Raw genomic sequence first — 23866 nt, 5'->3', positions numbered from 1 at the left:
TAGAAACCAAGCAGACTCTTTAAAAAATTTTTAATTTTTCACTTTTGCGGAATTACAAGATCGAACACAAGGGAGGAAAAAGTCTCGAGTTTTTTTTTTTTTTTTTGCATAAAATATTTCGTGAAACGACTAAAATGTATGCAAGTTTTAGGTGCGTTCAACCCCTTAGCATTTTTTTATGCTACTCTCATTGTATATGATTTTTTTTTCCTTCTCGAATCTTTGATTTAATCTGGAAAAATTTTATCTTCTCTGCAAAATTATATATGATGTAAGAGAACATTACAGTTCATAAAAGTATATTTATCTATATTAATTTGAAAGCATGTTCTAAACAATGCGATAAAAGGGTCAAATATAATAAATATTAGGCAATAAAAGAATGGAGATTGGTTTTTACGAGTCTTTTAAATTGATCTAAATTTTACTTTATATTCGTACTGTTAGCGCGATGGAATAATTGAAAATATTCAAAATGACTTAATTTTATGTATATAAAAGGCATTAAAAAATAAAAATAGATGACATAATAAATTCAGATCTTGGAATGAATTTCGAAATTGAAAATACTCAGAAAAAAATTATGTTTGAATCAAATAATCTATTTTGTTGTTTAAACGAATTTTGATTGTTTCAAAGAAATAATTCTCAGAGTGTAAAAATAAAGATTTAAAAATTATTTCCTGTACATTTACATACTTATATAGTTTGAAAAGCAAAGTTTTTGTATAAAAAAGGAGTTCTAAACTAAAAACAAAGATTTTCTTAACAGGTCGGAAAAAGAGTATGCTGCTGCAGAAGGTATAGAAATTTGATAGACTATGGGTAGTTTATGGTGGTCGAAGCAGATGTGGCAGTGCGCTTGAAAAATATATTTACTTTGGGACGCGACGGCATCCGCAAATCCAATAAAAAACGCCAAGAGCAAATACTCTTTTATCGCAGAAGATATATATTCCTGACAGCCTTTTTCGATACAACGTTTTTGATACTATATATACATAAATGTGTATGTATATAGTCAACCAGAACCAACACACACTAAAATATATAGTTAGGTACAGTACTTTTTTTTTACTGTTTTTTTAATTCTTTCGCTTTTCCTAATATGAATATTATAATAATAAATATGTAAAAATTCATACTGTCACTTTAAAATTTTTTCGCTATTTTGTTTTTTCAATTTTGTTACCATTTGAAAAAAAATTTGCAAAAGAAATATATATATTTATTCAGATATTTTCTTTCGAATTCAATTAATTATCAATTTCATGAAATTTATAATTAATTAAATTATCGTTAAATAAACGAATAATAATTTTTAAATTATTACTTTGATAATTATATTTTTATTTATATTTTTTATTTTGTATTTATATTTAATTATATATGTAGGAAATCCAATATGTATTTACTTACGAAATGAAGTCAACAGAAAAAATGTTGTTTAACTCACCTGAAACAGAGAAAAAAGAAATACTTTAATTAAGTTTTAAATTTAATTGACTATAATAATTAATTACAATTTGAATCAACTTTGAATCATTATCCCAAAAAATTTACGTAACAATTACTGACAAAAATATAACCACTCCGAGTCAAATAAAAAAACATTTTACTTAAAACTAGAAATTCAATTTTTCATGTTTTACAATAATTAATAATAATTATTAATAAATATAATTTATAATAATTAAAATTATTATTAATTCCATTATTATTTTTAAGAATTTTTATCTAAAATTCTTCTTTATATCGATTATTTTTAATAATTTTCGAAAAAGTTCTTTGACAATTATCAAATTAATTTCTTTACAATATTCAATTTTACGAAATTTCAATTATTCGTAAATTCTTTAATTAAATAAAAATAAATATTAGAAAATAAAAACTAAAAATAATATTAAAACAACTCAATTAAACTTTTTCAAAAAAAATAATTACAAAATTCAATTATTTTTTAAAATTCACGCTCTATTGCATTTAATATTATGTATATTTAATAATTATATCTAAAATTTTAACTGAAATTCATTTTTATTCAATGAAAATCAATTTTTATTAGAAAATTCTACTAGAATTCAATTATTTAAATACAAATAAAATGCAAATAAATAATTTATTGAATAATTGAACGTTTCTTAAAATTCAATTCCCATAAAAAATCGTTATCAACAAATTTTCAAATAACTGAATTCTATCAACGAATTTTAATAAAATTTTTAAGAATAATTACATTTTTCGAAAAATTCGATTAAAATTGTATAAAAAATAATTGAAATTCTGCATTGAATTTTCAAAAATAATTAAATTCTTGTAAAAAATTAACTGGAATTCAATTATTTTAAAAAATTTTAATAAAATTGTCATAAATTAAAAATAACAAAATTCTTAGAAGATATTCAATTACTTTCAGAAATTTTAATAACATTTTTCGCAAGAATTTAAATATTTTCGTAAAATAATAAAAATCTTTGCAGAGATTCAATTATTTTCAAGTCTTAATAAAATTCTTCGCAAGAATTCAATTATTTTCAAAAATATTAGAATTTTAGCAGAAATTCAAACATTTTAAAAAGTTTTGATAAAACATTTTTTGGTAGAAATTCAATTATTTTTAAGACAATTTTAAAAAAATGTCTCGATAAAATTCAATTATTTTCAAAATTTTAATGAAATTCTTAGAAAGAATTCAATTATTATAATCCAAGATTTTAACTGAAATCTATTTTTAAATCAATGTGTATGAGAAAATTCTACAAAATTTATTAATAATAAATTTTTAAGAATTTTTTCGAGGAATTTGATTAAAATTCTATTGAAAATAATTGAATTCCTAAAAAGAATTTTATTATTTACAAAAATAATTGAATCCCCGTAAAAATGTTATTATTTTTAAAAATAGTTGAATGATTGCGAAGAAATTTATAAAAAAAAATCTGTTATTAATGAAATTCTTGTGAAATTTTTATTATTTTTTGAAAATAATTAAAAAATTTTGTAGATTTTTATTAAAATTTTTTTTAAATAATTAAATTCTTTTGGTAAATTTTATGAAAATAGTAGATATTGAACAATATTTATTTTTTACGAAGAATATTATTGCATTTAAAAATAATTGAAATTTTGCAATGGATTTCATTACAATTTTTGAAAATAATTGAATTTTATAACTTTAGAAAATAATTGAATTCGTGTGATAAATATTGTTAATTATGAAAATAATTGAAATGTTTTAATGAATTTTATTAAAATTTTTTTAAAATAATAGAATTTGGTGAAGAATTTTGCTATTTATTTATAAAGATAATTGAGATGTTGACCTTTTTCTAGATTTTTTGCAAATAATTGAATTTCGGAGAAGAATTTTATTACTTTTGAAAATAATTGAAATTTTGCAATGAATTTTAATAAAATTTTTGAAAATAATTGAATTTTGTCGAAGAATTTTGCTATTTATTTATAAAGATAATTGAAATGTTGACAATGTTTATTAGATTTTTTTAAAATAAATGAATTTCGGAGAAGAATTTTAATATTTCTAAAGATAATTGAAATTTTGACGAGAATTTAAAAAAATTTTTGAACATAATTGAATTTTTGCGAAGAATTTTATTACTTTTAAAAATAAATGAATTTCTGCAATCATTTGTAAATTCTCTAAAATTCTAAAAATTATATCGTACAATTTACGAACTTTTCATCCTTTTTGAATTAAATTACGGACTTTACGGACTTTTTTTTTAAAAAAACGGACTTTTACGGACTTGAAGTAAAGTTACGGACTTTTTATATTATTCTACTTAATGTAGATCATAATTTAAATCGAGATATTCTTATAAGTAAAATAATGAACAACTGAATAATTTAACTCGTTCTGAATAAATGATTTTTTAAAACATCTGAAAACGAATATGATAATGTAAAAGTATCCAGAAATGTACTCTCTACAAAATTTTATTTCACGATTTCTGTTTTATATCCAGAGTGGTACGAATATAATATAACTGTTATAAATTACCACCGAACTGATTCTTGACACTTTTTTAGTGATTAATAAGTTTTCATGGAAAATTTATATAAAATTTATAACAGATGAATTTTAAAACTGTATACTAAAAATTATTTGAAATGATTTTTTTTTCATAAAAATATACACCAGAAGTGAGAAAAGCGTATGTGCGAATTATTTACAAGCGTAGAAAGTGAATATCAATTTTCAAAGAAATAAAAGCTTAAATCGGCTAATAAAAGTCGACGGTTTATATTTTCATGTATAAAGAGGGAGAGAGAGAGAGAGAGAGAGAGAGAGAGAGAGAGAACTCGTTGAATGCGACGTATAAATACGTCTCTTGGCGTTTCCAATCTTTTTAATGGCCACACGGCGGCAATGGGCCGTTTTCCTTATACAGGCCGGAAGTGGTACGTCATATTCCGTTGTACATCCGGCCGGTACTCGAATCGCTGCACCTATCCATATCCACCCTCAAATCGATAAATCGAAGTCTTGACCGCTATAGACGTGAATCGGGGTGAACTTGGATTTATGGCATTAATTATCGACCCTTTCTGTATCGTTTCTCGGAGACGGTCACTCACGATTATCGATCCCGATTACGATCAAGAGTAAGATCAATGCCTTAACCTTAACCATTTGCCAGCGTGATTTGTTTATCTTGTTAGCATTCGAGATTTTCATTAAATGATTATCGTGTCTTATTTATTATTTCATCTTTTGTTAAATTACTATGTGCAAAACACTTTATTGATCTCGTGAAAATTTGCTTTTTATTCTTATCGATAAAAAAAATATAAATTTGCCTTTTTTATTTTTTTTTTTGCTAAAAATTGATTTTTGAACTTTCAACAATAATTTCCAATAATAATTACAGTGGAAAAATAATTCCTTTATCCCATCTAATATTTTAACGTTCACCCAGATTTTAATTTCTCCTTGAATTTGCTATATTTTTTGTTTTTTTTAGAGAGAAAATGGAATAAATTTTTCTTTTGTGTAAATCAATTTCCTTTTGACAAAAGTTAAGTTAATGCTGTGCGCGCCGCGGGGGAAGAGAAATGAGAAAGCGATCCTTAGGAACAGTGGAGAAGGATGAGGATTCCGGTTCCGGAGGATAAGGAAAACTATGCCAGACGAAAATGGCTTGTTGTTTGTGGCGCGAAAACAAAGTTAAGCTATTCACCAACAGATTCAACCATGAGGGGCTTCGTTAGACAATTAACGACTCAGAAAACCATCCAAGCTCGCTCCTTCGAATGAAAACTGGGCATTGCACTCTCAAATGCTCTCCACATATATATATATATATATAGATATAATGATATAAATATATTTATGCGTATGTGAATCTAACGAGTCAGCATTCTGTTTTGATTTAGATAACGAAGAAATTGTTTACGGCATTTTGTTACTATATCAAGTATCCTACAAGAGAATATCCGGCCGTATGTAAACTCATCATCTTGAGGAATTTCTGATTATAATTTTAAACCATTTTTTTCTCTCAAATTTCTATTATCACTTTATATAGACTTTATTTATTGTATAATAAAGAAAAATTCTCTTTCTGAAGTCACTACACTTTGATTTTACAAATTTGTAAATTTTCTTTTTACAAACTTTTACTTCTTCTTCCTGACTTTTCCTCACTTTTTTCCTACACCCCAAAGAGAAGATATATTTGACTCAGAACCAACTAGACTTTTTATTTGTTTCAAATAAATTTTATTTGGTTTAAATAAAATTATATTTGGCTCAAATATACTCTCTAAATTTAAATTAATAGAAATGTTTACTAATTTGAATTAGTGACTGACTTTTTGCTTTTGAATTAGTAAATTTTCACTAATAAATAGTAATTTCAACTAATTTATTAGCAAAATTTACTAATTTAAATTTCAAAAGCAAAAAGTTAGTCACTAATTTAAATTAATAAACATTTTCACTAATTTAAATTTATAGAGTATATTTTATATTTATGTCGAATGAAATTTTTATTTAAAACACTAAAAGCAAATAAAAAGTCTATTGTTGGTTCTGAGACAAATATACGTTCATTTAACTTAAATAAAAAATATATTTGATTTAAATAAAATCAGGGTTGCCAAAAAAATTAATTTTGTTTTTCCCTGACTTTTTCCTGATTTCCAGACAAAATTTTCACTTTTTCCCTGACACTAAAAATATTCTGATCCACTCTAAAAATTATTATATACTCAAGAAAATGTTCTATTACACTTATTTACGAATTTTTATAATCGCAAAATTATTCGAAAACATCAATACTTAAATTATTTTTTAAATAAATATTTTCGTAATTCAACAGCTTATAAGAATATTGTTAGAAAACAGGAAGATATAGATCACTCCATCTTCCTGTTTTCTAATAATTTAAATTTAAATACATTTTTTCAAAAAAAATAATTAAATTATTTACAAAAATTTTAATAAAATCTTTCACAAGAATTCAATTATTTTCATAAATAATAAAATTCTTTCTAAGAATTCAATTATTTTACTAAATAATAAAATTCTTCACAGGATTTCAATTATTTAAAAAAAATGTAATAAGATTCGTTGTAAATTCAATTATTTTCATAAATAATAATATTGTACACGGGATTTCAATTATTTAAAAAAAATTTATAAAAATTCGTTGAAAAAATTTAATTATTTTACTAAAGAATAAAATTCTTCACATTATTTCGATAAAAATTCGCTGCAATAATTCAATTATTTTCCTAAATAATAAAATTCATCATAGGATTTCAATTATTTTCATAAATAATAATATTCTACACTTTTCAAATTATCTTGATTTTAATTATTTAAAAAAAAATTAATAAAAATTCGTTACAAGAATTCAATTATTTTCCTAAATAATAAAATTCCTCATAGGATATCAATTGTTTTCCTAACTAATAAAATTTTTCATAGGATTTCAATTATTTTTAATACAATTTTAAGTAAATTCCTTGAACAATGGCATTATTTAAAAAAATGTTATTAAAATTCTTCGAAAGAAATCAATTATCAAGTATTTTTAATAATTTTTGCAAAAATTCCTTGAGAATTTTTAAATCCATTTATTTACAAATCAATTTAACGAAATTTCGAATAATCGGAAATTCTTCAATTAAATATTTAGAAAAAAAACTTGAAATAATTTTTAAAAAAATTCAATTAATCTTTTTCAAAAAAATTAATTCTCCAGAATTGTCAGTTAAAACGTTAAAAGTATGAAAAATTCAAATTTTCAAAAATTCTATAAAGAACTCTATCAACGAATTTTTGTTAATAAATAAATTCTTTCGAAGAATTTTATAAAAACTTAAAGAAATAATTGAATTATTTCGAGGAATTCTATTAAAAATAATTGAAATTCTATAAAGACTTATCTTATTCATGAAAATAATTGAATCTCTGTAAAAAATTTTATTATTTATGAAAATAACTGAATTATTGTGAAGAAATTTACAAAAAAATTTGTAATTTTATTAAAATAGTAGATATTGAAAATTATTGAATTGAGGAAAATTTTTCAAAATAATTGAATTTTTGCCAAGAATTTTATTAAAATTTTTTATAATAATTGAATTTTGGAGAAGAATTTTATTAATTTTAAAGATAATTGGACGAGAGTTTTTTTTTAATTTTTGAAAATAATTGAATTTTAGCGAAGAATTTTATTACTTCTGAAAATAATTAAATTTCTGCAATCGTTTGTAACTTCTCCAAAATTAAATCTTTTCCAGTACTTTATAATAAAAATTCCTGACTTTTCCCTGATTTTCCTGACCAATTCTACTTTCCCTGACTTTTTCCAAAATTACCTGATTTCCCCGACCTGTCGCAACACTAAAAATGTTTCTTTTTTTAACCAATCGTATAATAATGATAATATATTAATACTAATAATAATTATTAATATTAATTAAAACTTTTTTTATTTTCAGTTAATAATTGTATTTTTAGAAATACTATTCCTTTGTCAAATAAGGTAAAACTCGAAAGGAGAAAAAGTTCATCGATATTCAAATGCCTTTTCGTGATTGACTCTCATTATAACTAATAATTACTCCTGTTTCCTAACTCAACTTCTTTTTTGCTACGAGTGTATGTATGTGTGTGTGTGTGTGTGTAAATGTATGTGTTGGCAAATACATGGTGCATTGAAAATTGTAAATCAAATCGTCAATTTGCGCTTAATAATCAAATTAGCGTCGATTAATTAATTCAATGGACATAAATGGCCCGCGCTCTCGTAGTCTTAAAGCACGAGAAGAATCGAATCCATTATTCCAGTTAACTTCCTTTTTCACTTACATAGAAGATTTTATTTATAGTGTTCACCTTGTTATCAATTATTACTCACTTTGAGAGTTAATTATTTTGCCAATTTTTGCCAATTTATTGTAAACATTATTAACATTCTTTCCCAGCAAGTTCATTTATTTTAAAATCAATATTCCCTTTTTGTTCGTCCTTCATTAAATGAAAAAGAAAAAATTCTTTTATAGTTTACTTGTGTCTCGATATGAGTAACTCTTCCATAATTAATAACCTTCAAGTAAAAATTTATATACTTATTAGAAAAACGTTTATTTGTTAACTTATTAAAAAATTCTTTTTTAACTAATTCAGAATTCCTTTTTAACTAATTCAGAATTTATTTATTAACAAATTAGAAATTAATTTTTTTTATTAATTTTTAGGATGAACTTTTTTACTGACAGAATATTTATGAATTAAATACTCCTGAAGTATTAATCACTTTTCATTTTAACACATATCCGGTTAATTTTTCAACTGTAATTATTATCTCGTTTCTATCACATTTTTTACACTTTATTCATATATGACAGCTATTTCTAATTATAGTCAATGAGTAATTATACAAAAAAAACTAGGAGTGAAATAATTAATTTCAAAGTAAGATGAGATGACAATAGTTTGAGGTAATATTACGAGTTTGCAAATTAATTTTCAGAATCGTAACCATTAAATTCGAATTCATTCTCAATGGAATTGATTATTTTCTATTTTTTAACGTAGGAAACTGTATAATTAGTTTCAAAGGACTTTATGTTAAAACTTAATATCTAGATATTAAGCAATTTACTTTTTTTTCAAAATATCTATTTCTGACTATATTTGCTATTCCAGAAGAAATTTGTAACTTTTCTGAGAACTCTCACTAATTTACATGAAACTTGGTAGCACTTTATTTATTGGCATTGAGTTCTAGAAAACCAACTTTTTGAGCCAAAACAATTGTTTATTTAGAAACTTTTCAATACTATTAATTAACTATTAATTTAAAAAAACAATTTAATAATAAATTGTGTTTGTAAATTTAAAAGGAAATACATTTTAAGTACTATAATTTTTTAAAAATATATTTTAAGTATTACAATTATTTTTGAAATATATTCCAAGTATTCTAATTGTTTAGAAACATTCCAATTTAAAAAATTTAATTTCAAAAAGTCTTCATCAAAAACGATTTCAAAAAAAAAAAAAATTATTAGAATTAAATCTAAAAAATATTTCTAAAAGAGCATTATAGTGTTTACGTATTTAAATGTAAATGTAACTGCATGTGTGCAGCTATTGAAACACGATTCCTCATTGCTCGATGCCAACATTTGTTTTGTGGCTCTATAAAAAATGCAGAGTACGTTTCAGGAATTCGAAAAGACACGAAATCACACTTTTCAGCTATTACGAGGCATAAAATTTTATGTACAAATTTAACGAACTTCCAAACAAGAAATCTTGACACATGTTAAAAGGGCTCATTTATTTTAAGAAAATTGAAAAAAATGGTATGCAATAAAAAAAAATGTTTGACAAATTTAATTATTTGTAAAAGTGTCGACTTAATAAAAGCGGAAAAGCGCCTGAATAATTATAGAAATTTCCATATTGAGAAAAATTAATTCTGAATATTTCTTTAAATTTTGGTAAATATTTTTTTTTTAATTTTTAAAATTTTTATTTAATATTTTGTTTAACTTTTGCTGAAATTTTTATTTAATTTCTTCTTTTTGTTCTACTTTTTGTTTTAATTTTTATTTAATTCTTTCTATTTTTATTAAAACTAAAAAATTAAAATAAAAACAAATTGTTTTTATTTGATTTTTTAATTTTTATTTAATTTTTTTGTTAATTTTTATCAATTCTCAGCCCATATTGCATAAAAGCTTTACGTGTTACTTCAAAAACAATTCACAAGACGTGCCCCTAAAGTAGAACGGAAACTTTATTGCAATTGGAAATTAGCCAATAATTTAAAAACAAAAAAAAAATATTTTTCAACTATTACAATTTCTTTAATTTAATAAATCATCGAAATCTAAAAAGTTATTTAGCACAAAATAATATCATAAAATTATTTTCTCTGAATAACAATCATAAACCTTATTTTTCCCAACTAATACTGTCTAAAGTTATTTTCTATAAATAATAATAAATTTCAAGTGAATTGATTCTGAGTAAGAACTCTCACGTAATTTCTCACAATAAGTTTGAGTTGCTAAAATCTCGTAAACTTGTAATTCAATGTGGTGTTGTTTTAAGTGTAACGGCCCAGTATAAAGTCGAGGGAGCGTTCTCGAAGTGTATGGAGGGTAAATTTGAACATATCGTCAAAGTCGTTTGTTTATAATGGAACATAGTGAATTCCTTGCCCATTACGTTTGCCCATTTCGGACGAAACTTTCCCAAAGTGTTACTGCTTCATTCGCAAAGTATCAAAAATAAATTATAATTAACGTTCAACTTGTACACGAAATCCCAAATTTTCCCTCTTTTTACCATACACGGAAAATATTATGTTTATTCATCTAGATAGGACAAGTCCTTTTAAAAATAAATTTGTTTAATTTAAATAAATTTTTAGTTCACTGAGAAAAATTTTTTTTAATCCAAAAAATAAGTATAGCCAATCAAAAAAATATGTTTGAATTAAACATATTTTTTAATTGAATCGAACGTAATTTTTATTGAATCAAATTAGGATTTAGTTCAAAAATAGTTGTTTTTTCACAATATTTACAAATTACAAATTTAGATAAATTCATTTATTGATTAATTATTTATTTATATTAATATTATTTATGTTTTATAATTATAATAAATATAAATATTATAAATATAAAAAAAAATTATTACAAAAAATTATTAATATATTAATAAATAAATCTAATTTTTATATATTATATACTATCAAAATTTGCAATTTGAAATATATAAAATTTGTACTAATTTTAATTTTTTCTCCAATTATTTAAATTTAAAATGTTTGCACATTAAATTTGCAATTTTCTAATTTAAATATTTTTTTAATTTTCAATTTTTACCTATAATAAAATAAGTAAAATTTTCGTTTAAATTCTCACCTTTTCTGTGTTGAACCCTATTTTCTCTAGAAATTGCAGCTGATGGTAATAGAAACAAAAGGAAGATTGCCAAGAGCCGCTTCCTCGAACCTCCCATTTCACTTATTTTTCAATAATTAATTAATTATTTCATTAATGTTTCATTTGATAACACTTGAAAATGTCTTTTCACAGCATGAGCTCCAACTAAACACGCGGAGAATGCATATTTTTAAAAAGATAAGCATTACGAATATATATAAGATATTTGATATTAAGTGCGAGAGCAAAAGCAACTGAATTGCTATTCTCTAAAAGAATTCATCCCTGCGCGATTATATAACAGAATAATAATAATATTACTATATTATTTCGAAAAGATATATTTAATGCGAATTCACTCATAAAACTTCACTAAATACCAATTAGACAATTTCACGTTTTATAAAACTCGAGCCAATTCATTTCAACTAATTTAGAGAGAGTTGAGAAAAACACTTGATATTAATTGACAAAAAAAAATTAATTACAAAATTAAAAGGAAATAAAAATAAATAAATGAAAATAAAATAAATAAAAATGAATAAATGTAACTAAAAATAAATAGTAAATAAACATGAAGTAAAATAGAAAATTAATTAAAACATCAAAATAATTAATAGTAATTAATTAGTTAATTGAAATATAAATAAATAAAGAAACAGATTAATTAATTAAAAACTCTAAAAAATCTTCAATGAAAATAAAAACAAAAAGTAAAAAGTATTAAATGCCAAAAGAATTGTTTAGAAAAATAAACAGTGTATAATGTTAATAAATAAATAAATTAATTAATTAAAAGGTGTTTAAGGAATAATTAATAAAAATAAAGTAAGAAAAAAAATATTGTCAAAAAACTTATTTAGAAAAATATGCCATGCAATGTAAATAAATAAATTGATTAATTAATTAAAAAATGTTTTTAAAAAACGTTAATAATGATAAAAAGTAAAAACAGTAAAAATAAGAATAAAAAAATTATAATTGACAAAAAAATTATTTAGAAAAAAGGCAATGTAATGTTAATAAAATATAAATAGATTAATAAATTAAATTAATTAATTACTATTAATTAAAAAAATGTTTAAAAGGACATAATTAAAAAAAGTAATAATAGAAAAATTAAAAACCAAAAATAATTAACGAAAATTAAAATTTAAAATTAATTAAGAGAAAAAAAAGAAAGAAACAATGTTTCAAGACTCTGAAAAATTATCGAATAGAATCATCAATAAATAAACTTATAAATAAATAAATATATAAATAAATATAACCATAAATTGGTATATAAATAAATTAATCAATCAATCAATTAATTAATTAGAACTTATTAATTATTCAATCAATACAATTAATTTTATCAGCTCACAGTTTATCTAAGAATATCAAATTTGTCTCAATTTGACATCCTTAGAAAAACAGTCACTTTAGTCAATCGATAAATATAAAGAAGTATCAAAAATCGAAACAAGAAAAATATCAACAAAAATAAATATTAACAATTAAACAAATTTTCCTGTTGTCTTTAAAAATTTCTTTCCAAGAAAAAAATCTATTTTTCCCAATCCTTTTCTTCCCTTTATTTTCTGTTATGATATTTCCTTCTTTTTCTTTTTGCCAGTAGTATAGTGACTATTTGGTTTTTGTTTCGAACAGATTATTAAAGGAGTTTGCTGCAAAGTAAGAAAATTGTTTTTGGTAACGGACAATGGGGCTCTCTCTTTCTCTCTCCACCGAGACTTAACATTTTCTCTCCACCTCTTTTAATGTTCTTAATTATTTTTTTAAATGCTTTCCACGCTGTATTTTATGCCTTTTTAAATAACAGAAATGTTTCCTTTTGTTGTGATTAAAATTGTATAAGAAAAAAAAGGAAGAAGGAATTCTCATTATCAATTTCATATTTCATTTAAACCGCATGATCTGAATTTTTTCACATAATGTTTTTTTAAACACACATAAAGTGGAGAAAAGGAAACGAGAATATTTGAAATTTTATGTCAATTATTGGAAAAGTTTATAAATAAGAACAATTTAATTAATAATTAATCATTCTTTATGAATTTTACAATACTAGTTTCTTCGTTTCCGTTTTAAAAATATATTTCAGCTAATAATATGATAAATTTTGAAAAGTAATATAGCACAGTTTCTCTAAGATAATTTTCAAATTAGGATCATTAACTTCATCAAAAAATTTGCATCGGAACAGGAAATCTTTGAATAAAAAATCAAGAAAATAAATACAATCGGAATTAATTTAATCACTAGACGGTAGTTTTTTCATAATTTGATTACTGACAATTTTGAATTTTTCATTTTTGATTTTTAACTACCTAAATTTTAGTAAAAGTGTTTATAGAAGAGTATTCGATAGAGTATCGATATCACGATGATTGGATTGATCTAAATGCCAGTGGCGATCTTGAAATGAAAATAAAAGACTTCATGTCACATGTCGCGAGAAACACTGTTGATGATTTTGAGAAATTTGCAATTAGGTGGGTTTTTTTTTTTTTTGAATATTCGGTGAGAAAAATAAATTATTGTCAGGCCTTTGATCGGATGGAGAATATCGCGTTGCCTGAACCTAGTCGACTGGCACTACAAACTGACATAGTAAACTGACTAACTAAACCCCACTGCTGCTGTCAACGAGTCAAGCGTGGGAGGCAATAGTCTCTTTTACAATTTCTTTCCCTTGACGGCAATAGAGACGTCGCCGTCGCGATTATAGAAAGTTCGATAGACTCTTGGCTGTGTAACAAATTTGAAAATCACCTTCAAACTCTTCTTTTTATTTTCAATGTATTTAAACTTCTTTATGTTTCAATATATATATTTCTTTTTTTAATATACATCTTTATACTTCGATATACTTCTTAATATTTCGATATACTTCTTTATACTTCAATATACTTCTTCATACATCACAGAGAAAAAATTTTTTTTAATCCAAAAATAAATAGCCAACCAAAAAATAAATATTTGAATTAAACATAAATTTTAATTAAACCAAACTTATTAGGTGTTGAATAAAAATTCGATATACTTCTTTATACTTCGATATACTTCTTTATATTTTCATATACTTTTTTAAACTTCAATATAGTACTTTATATTTTTCTATAATATTAAAGAAAACCTAAGCCTCAAAATGAAAAAGCTACTCTCTAAATTTTCATTAGTTAAAAATAACTAATTTGATAGTGAAGAGACAGTCACTGATTCCAAATACTAATATTTTACTATAATTAAATCAGGAGTTAATTATAGTAATATTGTAGTCTGAATTAGTTAAAAATAATTAATTATTAGTCAAATGTAGGCTAATTTTTTTAATAGTAAATTAGTGAAAAATAACTAATTATTACTAGAAAATATCTAATTATAAGTAAATAATTAACTACAAAAACAGTAAAATTTTAACTGAATTGAATTTACCTAAAATTTTAGTTATTTTCTCATAACCTTAAAGCAAAAAGTAATAACTTAAAACCCTAAAAAAAAGTCGAGCTTCGAAAAAAGGCACCTAAGAACTAAAATATTTTAAGGTTGAGTTTGTGTTATTTTTACCAAAATAAAAAGTTTCTATTTAATTGTGTAAATTAAATTCAGTTCTTATTAATTATTTTAGATGCACTTAAGACTACAACAAGTGTGGTTTTTATTGGAAGTTGTTCCCTTTTGTGTATTTTTATTCCAAAAATTACAAAATTAACCTACAATTTTTTGCTTCTTTTGTACCTTTCATTTTAGTTATTTTGTTATTTTCTTTTATTTTCTGTACAAATAATTATTTTTTTAATTGCTGAAGCAAAAAGTCAGCCAAGATTTTACTAACAATTAGTTATTTTTTATTCATTCAGATTTAGAGTCAATCTAGAACTGAAAAAAATTAAACTGAATTTTAAAAAACTAAATCTAAATCTTAGTTGGAGTAAATGTTTTTTAAGATAATTTTTAGTTAGTAAAATATGCTGCACTGAAAAAAAAATTTATTTGATTCAAATAATTTCTATTTAATTCAAATAAATCATATTTGAACTATTAAATTCAGTATTTGATGCAAATACAATTTAATTGACTGAAATAAAAATTATTTGATACAAGCAAATATTTATTTGATAATAGACAAATAATTGTTTATTTGAATCAAATAAATTTTTGTTCAGTGTAGAATTTTTGTACTCTCTAAACCTAAATTACTTAAAATAACTAATTGTTAGTTAAATCTTGGCTGACTTTTTGCTTCAGCAAATAGTTAAAAAAAACTAATTCATTAGATAGTAAATAAATAACTACAAAAATAGGAAAATTGAATTAGTTATTATAATAGTTACTTTGACATAATCTAAAAATTAATTTAAATAATTATTTTCAATTAATGACTGATTTTTTACTTTTTAATTAGTAAAATTTACTAATATGTAGTAATTTTTCTACCTACTAACTTATTAGTAAAATTTACTAATAAATAGGAATTTCTACTAATTTATTAGTAAACTTTACTAAATAAATATGAATTTCTACTAATTCAAAAGCAAAAAATCAGTCACTAATTCACTAATTTTACTAATAAATAGTAATTTCCACTAATTCATTAGTTAAATTTACTAATTCAAAAGCAAAAAATTACTAATACAAGTTAGTAAAAATTTTTAATAATTCAACTATAGAAAGTATAGAATTATTTTAGTAAAATTCTATACAACATTTCCCACTGGGAACTAAGTTAGCTAAGGCATCCAAAAATTATCAAAAATAGCTAACTTTTCTTCTCCGAGCAATAAATAATAAATATACGCTTAATGTATTACAAACTGAAAATATTCCAATGCCAATATTTTTGACACTTTCGTTAAAATTTCTTCTTCTCAAATTATCACTTTATCAATAATTAATTGTATAGGAAAAAAGTACCTACATTTTCAATTTAAAAGAAACCTTTCTCAGTCAATGAGAAAATGTAAAAACTAAAAATTATTAAATATATCTCGCTGAAGTAGAAAATATTCATCAGCTATATCGAAGTATATAATTAAAAATCAGTATTCGATTTTTCAAAAATTTAATAATATATGTGACCTGGACAGTGAAAAGGGACCTTACGTGCGAAAACAAGTTTTCGAGAAAACAGCAGTTAAAGTTTAACTTAGAAAAACCCTTGTAACTTTTTTAAATATTAATGTTTTTTAATCAATTTAGGCTTATTTTCTTCACCGTAGTATCTAAATAAAAAACATACAAGTAATGAAATTTTTTTTTTAATAATTGTTTATATAAATTAATAACAAAATCCCCAAACATAGAAAAAATTATCTAAGTTTTCTAACTAGCAACAATAAGTATAGATAAGTGACACATGTTTGTAAGAGTTTTCGAGGCCGCTGATTACGAATATGATGTTAGATTGACAATTTGACAGTTGACATCTGTCAACTTCTCTAAAAAGTGATCGTTTTTGTAAAAAAGACAGTAATAAGGTTTCTGAGGTCGCTGATTACGAATATGATATCAAATTTGAATTTTAACTGTTGACAGTTGTCAAAGAAACTGTCAACTTTTCTAAATAATAAAAAATTAAATTAAATTAAATTAAATTAAATTTTTTTTTAAACTTCTAATCAACTTATGATTTTTTGGTTTTCACTATCTTAAAGAGCGTTTCAAACCCTATCCGAATCAACAAAAAAGTAAAAAATGATTTTTTGACACGTATAAGGTCCCTTTTCATAGACCAGGTCACATATAACTCATTTAATTAACTGATTGATGTAAAATTAAATTGACAGAATAAAATTAATATTAATTAAGTATTATTATTAAACTAAATTTATTGAAATTAATGTCAATTATCAAATTATGTAAAATTAATATTTATTAAGTAGTTAATATTACTGAAATAAATTCATTAAATTTAATATGAATCAACTAATTAATATTTATTTTAAAATAAATTTATTAAATTTAATATTAATCAACTAATTTTCATCTTCCAATAAATGTATTAAAATTAATATTAATCAACCAATTAATTAATCAATCAATATTAATTACTAATGGATAAAAGTAGAAACTTACATTCCCAATTTTCAAAAATAGTTAAAATCAAAAAAATTATCAAATTAACAATTCAGTAACTATTTTGCCGCTCACATGAATATCTCCTTATAAAAACATATTACACATGCACTAAAAAATTCCCGAGATTTTCTTTATTTTAGGAAAAAAGAATAATTTATCAGTAACTCTGTGTCGGAATCTAAATATATGACAAAAATTTATTTTTTTTTCCTCAAAGCTTACGATTACTATACTCGAATATATAAGAGTTGAAGTCGTATTTCGATATGTCACGAAAATAGTAAGAATCAAGAGGATCAGCCCTCAATGATCTCAATATAGATCCAACGAGAGTGTATTTCGAGTTTATAAATTTGTAAAGATTACAGGAAGAAAAAAAGTCGAGAGAGAAAAAAAAGTCCAACTCGTGTTCGTAATTAATTAAAACTACATATAGATAGATATAAACATGTAACATATATATCAAAACAGTTAATTCATTACATATTTACTATATGTATATAATTTTATGAAGACAAGTTGATTTTTTGCTTTCTCGGAGGGAAAAAAATTTTGAAATATTAAAACAAGAAGTTATTTGCGATGTGCGAACATTCTATTAAAATGAATGGAAAAAAAGAAGAAGAAGAAGAAAAAGAAGAAATACAGTGAAATGAATCATTATCTTATTCCATGATATATAAACAAGAGCGCAAACTTCTCGAGAACGGCCTACGCAAAATGACAGGGATTTACTACTGCCGACAAAAGTGTCTGCTTTTTAACTAAACTTATCAACTCTTAAGTGTGATGGAAGATTAGTTGAAGATCAGCAGCATTTTAATCCTTTTTCTGATTTCTCTTATCGTGACTTGAGTATGAAGCTTACTTTTGCAGTCACGTGTCAATGTTTTCAAAAAAATATTATATATACACTCAGGCAAAAAGTTTGTTTCACTTAACCAAAAGTTGACTTAACTCAATCATAACTTCAAACCGTTAAATTTATTTTTTTTAAACTTTCTCTGTAGAAAATGGGAGTTAAAATTTAACTTTCAACTGGGTTTTATAAAAATCACACACTTTTGGAGTTAAAAGAAAAAGAGTAAAATATTAAGAGTTAAAATTTTACCACACTAAGTTTTTAAAAATTTACAAATTTTAATTTTTTTACTCCAACTAACTCCACTATTTGAATAATATAACTCTCGGGGGAGTAAATTAATTCCCTTTTTGGAGTAGATTTTTAACTCCAAAATTTTTACTTCCTTCTCCAGTTAAAAATATTTAGGGAATAAATAGCAATTTATTCCCTAAATTTTTTACAGTGTATTTTTATTTAAACAAAATATAATTTACTTGAATTAAATAATGGAAAATTGATCCAAATTATTTATAATTTTAAATAAAAATTGTATTTTTGAAATAAATAAAATCTATTTGAAACAAATAAATAAATTAGAGCAGATTTACTTATTTACTTTAACTAAAATTCAAAATTTGAATTAGTAAAAAATTGAGTCACTAATTAATTACAAAAAAGAATTTTCTCTAATTTTTTAGTCATTTTTTACTACAACTTTAGTAAAACAAATTGTAACTAACAAACACTATTTTGTTTAGTAATATTTGATAATTTAGATGATAATAAGACCAATTGTATTAATAACTGCTTTTTATTGTTTTATTTCAATTTTTTAAATTGTTTTTTGTACTAATTTACTAATTTAATAAACAGTAATACAAAAACAACATTAGTTGTTTGTTACTATTGTTTATTAAAATTTTACTAAAAATTAGTGAATATTCCTACTAATGCAAATTAGTGGCTCAATTTCCTAACGAAAAAAAAATATTTTTAACTAGATATAGAAAACAAATAAATAGAAAAAAATGTAGAAAAAAATTTGGTTCTTTGAAATAATTTTTTTTTCTGAGTGTACAAAAATTTTTGCTAAATAAAATAATTACATACACATTTTTTCTAAACGCATTAAATTGATTAAAAACTTTCAATTGTACTATTATGACACTAAAAATAAAGTCTCAAAACACTTACAATTTAAATCTGTTTTTTCTCAAATTAATCCCATTTTTAGGCTCAAAATAAAGGGTAATCCGACTATAGATCCTAAAATAACAAATAAACTTCCTAAACTTCCTAAACTAACATTAACTCACTATTTTCGGCTCAAATTTGTTTTAAAATTACATATATTTCTTTATTCTACAGAAACTTAAAGTTCTGAAAAGAAATTTTATAGCCACTCAAAACTATTTTCAATTCTTGTTATGTTGCACTAATTTTTTTACTCGATTTATGCACTGAAAAAATATTCTTCATTTAAGAATAAACTTTGTCTTTAAGAAAAGCTTTCTTTACTGTAAGAATAAATTTTGTCCTCAAGAAATTTTTTTTACCGTGAGAACAAATTTTGTCCTTAAGAAAGATTTTTTACTATCAGAATAAATTTTGTCCTTAAGAAATTTTTTTTTACTGAAAAAAAGAAAACTTTTATTTACTGTCAGAATTTATTTTATCCTTAAAATTTGTTCACTCTAAAAAATGTTTCTTCAAGAACATTATATGCTAACCATAAGAACAAAATACATGCGGAAATATACTTAAAACACCAACCAAAATATATTTTTAAATATAGAATAATATTTTTCAGTCTACATATTAAATAACTCCTAAATTTTTCATTCACTTTCCAAGCATTTAACAACTACTAAATTTTCAATTCGAAAGGATTTAACAAGTACCCAATTCTCCATTAAATTTTTAAGCATTTTAATAATTCCCGAATGCTTTTTTTTATTCAATCTCTAAGTATTTAATAAACGCTGAATTTCAATTTACTTCAACTCTTATATATCAAGAAAATAAAAAAAAAAAAAAAAAAAGCAAAACAGAAAAGAAAAAGAATCGAAAGAAACAAGATATGACAATTTCTATTTCCCAAAGGTCTCTCTACTAGCAGAAAACTTTTTTAAATGACCGTAAAACTTTTAAGCGTTTAAAGTATGCAGAACTCAGGTCTCAAGTTTTAACACAAACCGCGTCGATCGATAATAACGAATTCATATGGCAATTTCAAAAAATTAACATAATGTTTTTCACGATCTCCCCCCAAAAAAAAGAAGAAGAAAAAACGATTTTATGGTTTTCTCCCTATAGAAATAAATCACACGAGGATTTCTTTACTTCGCACAAAAGTGAAATTTTTCAATTCTCACAAATATGATGAATGGCGGCAAAATTAAAAAAATGAAACGGAGAATTTTTTTTTTTAAATAAAATTATAAAAAATTCAATTTAAAATCTTATGTTTTAGGTTATAAACAAATAACAACCGACCGGGTACGAGCAACCATCCGGTCGCATCTAAAGCCGAGGACTGTCTAACGATCGCATATGATATGAGAGACGAACGCGAGAGTTCTTGCAGGTTCAACGGTTCCGAGGCGTAATGGACATTCCGCGCGAACCAAACGGCACCGCGAACCGACGAAAGCGCACGCAACTCCACCCGCAGGTTTGGCGCCTTTCTTGTTCATTCGTCTCTCTCTTTCCCTCTCTTTTTCTCTCTCTCTCTCGTATTTAGATTTTAACTTTTTTTCGTCACGTGGTCCAAGGAACAATTTTTTTTCATTTTTAAACTCCTTTTCCTCCTTGAATAATATTTTTCTTACTGGAAATTTAAATTTACTTCCTTCGTGAATAATTAATATATATTTAACACACTTTTCACTGTTAACACTTCAAGAGTATAAAATTAATTCTTCGCGAAAAGAGAGATAAAATTTTTATTTCATTTAATTTAATTTGAACAGAAAGTCACTCTTGACACTCTAAATCTGAATTAGTGAAGAAAACTTCACTGATTTTAATTCAGAGTACGAGTTTTATTTTTAAGAAACAGTGGAATTTCACTGAGAATCAGTAGAACCCACTGATTCATGAAATAAAGAAAACTCATCCACTGAATTGAAACCAATGAAAATTTCACTGATTTTGATTCACACTCTAAATCTGAATCAGTAAAAATTTTAGTGATTTCAATTCAGTGGCCCAGCTTTTTTTTGATGAATCAGTAGAATCTCACTGACAATCAGTGGTTTTTACTGATTCTCAGTGAAATCCCACTGATGAATTCAGGAAAACTGGGACACGAAATTGAAATCAGTGTAATTTTCACTGATTAAGATTTAGAGTGTATCGGACGAGCTTTTTTTTTAATAAATCAGTGAAATTTCACTGAAACTTAGTAGAACGCACTGATTAAAAAAAAACTCGTCCACTGAATTGTAATCAGTGTAATTTTCACTGATTCAGATTTAGAGTTTTCTCTAAATTTGAATCAGTTAAAAATCACTATTTAATTTCTCATTAAACTTGAATCAGTTAAAAGTCACTGTTTAACTGAAAATCAGTAACTTAATTTTTGGTTCTGCAATCAGTAAAAAAATAACTGATTGGTAGTAAAGAAATGAATGCTGATCATTAAAAAATAACAGGAAAATTGGTTATATTTTACTAATTAAATCAGTTTCAAAAATTTACTGAAGAATATCAGTTATTTTTAACTAACAATCACTTTTTCTTAAGGGGACCCGCACCCGAAATTTCAACTATAACCGAATGTAATTGAAAAAATGTTGTATATTTTTTTTCTGACACTTTTTTTGATTCAGAAATAAGGTGAAAAAATCAAAAAAAATTTTGATGACTTTTTCGGAAATTAAAAAATTTTTTTTTTAAATTTTTTTTTGTAACTTTTGACAAAATTAAAATTTCACAAAATCCATGCCCTTAAATATATAAAATGGAGTGTAAGAAACTCATTAAAACAAAAACCATGAAAAAATAATAAAATTTGTGAAAGAAGAAGCATTTTCTATGAGTTTATGGTATAACATTATAAACCATAAATTTGCAAAAAAATGCTTCTTCTTTCACAAATTTTATTATTTTTTCATGGTTTTTGTTTTAATGAGTTTCTTACACTCCATTTTATAATTAAGGGCATGGATTTTGTAAAATTTTAATTTTGTCAAAAGTTACAAAAAAAAATTTTTTAATTTCCGAAAAAATCATGACAATTTTTTTGTTTTTTTTCACCTTATTTTTGAATCAAAATAGTGTCAGGAAAAAAATATAAAAAATTTTTCCAATTATATTCTATTATAGTTGAAATTTCGGGTGCGGGTCCCCTTAAATAAATAATCAGTAGAAATATTATTATTTAAATCAGTGACTAATTTTTTAAATCCTAATAAATTATTTTTAAATCATCCAAATTTACAGACAATCAATTATTTTTTACTAATTGCAGAAGCAAAAAGGCTCACTGATTATCAGAGACATATAATTGATTCAAGTTTAGAGAGCAATTAAATAGTGGCTTTAATTGATTCAAATTTAGACAGCACTCTAAAACTGAATCAGTGAAAATTTCACTGATTTCAATTCAGTCGATTAAATTTAAATATTTTTAACTAATTCAAATTTAGAGAGTGACAATTAGTGATTTTTTTTATTCTGCAATCAGTAAAAAATAACTGATTTCAATGAAAATATAACTTATTATCAGTAAAAAATAACGGAAATATTAGATAAATTTTACCAATTGAATCAGTTTATAAAAAAAGTATTGAAACATTAGTTATTTTTAACTAACAATCAGTTATTTTTAACTACTTAATCAGTAGAAATATTGCTATTTGAATCAGTGACTACCTTTCTACTTCCAAATCAGTTATTTTTAACTGATTCAAATTTAGAATGTGACAAGACTTTTTGCTTCTACAATCGTTAAAAAATAACTGATTATCAGTGAAAATCAGTTACTTTTAAAATGATTCAAATTCAAAAAATATTTTCTCTAAAACGTTGTCAGTTAATTGAAATCGAGAATAATAACTTTATTATTTTATGGAATTTTTAACTAAACTTCTTCCCAATAACAATAATTACAGTAACCTCATCGTGGCTTTTTTTAATTTATTAAGGTGAATAATTAAAAATATGCATACAAAAAAATTAAAAATAATTGATTTCTAGTAAATTATAAAAAATATTCCTTAAATTAATTTTTAATAAAATTTGTTAAAGAAATTGTTTAAATATTATATCAATAATATATAGATATATATACCTAATATATTTTTAATACATATTTATATTTAATATATATTAAAAATATATCACTTTTACAATTTTCTAACAATTTTTATACCAATATTTTGTATAAAAGTTCTAAACATATTCTAAATCTTTTGGCAACATGTGCTTTCACTATAACAATCGTTATTACATAATGAAATATTAGTAGTAATTAAATGCCCTCAGGACTTT

The 23866-nt window shown here is 23.2% G+C and overlaps 1 protein-coding gene across 18 annotated transcripts in view; it reads right to left on the bottom strand.

The window, feature by feature from the left end:
* LOC122507790 (basement membrane-specific heparan sulfate proteoglycan core protein) overlaps nucleotides 1-23866 on the bottom strand; it is a 282285-nt gene that overhangs the window by 155784 nt on the left and 102635 nt on the right. For 2 of the 18 annotated variants that reach the window (XR_006302165.1, XR_006302167.1), the window contains exons 1-2: nucleotides 20867-20968; nucleotides 11422-11607 (exon numbers count right to left, since the gene is read on the bottom strand). The exons of 15 other annotated variants lie outside the window; for them this stretch is intronic. The gene's annotated coding sequence lies outside the window, so the exon portion shown is untranslated. Of the gene's footprint in view, nucleotides 1-11421; nucleotides 11608-13775; nucleotides 14056-20866; nucleotides 20969-23866 lie in introns of those variants that run through there. One more of the 18 variants, XR_006302166.1, reaches the window with a different exon arrangement.

Source organism: Leptopilina heterotoma, unplaced genomic scaffold (genome assembly GCF_015476425.1).
Source record: "Leptopilina heterotoma isolate Lh14 unplaced genomic scaffold, ASM1547642v1 Lhet_114, whole genome shotgun sequence".
NCBI lineage: Eukaryota > Metazoa > Arthropoda > Insecta > Hymenoptera > Figitidae > Leptopilina > Leptopilina heterotoma.
Note: the sequence above shows the minus strand (reverse complement) of the source record. Positions and strands in the feature narration are given on the sequence as shown.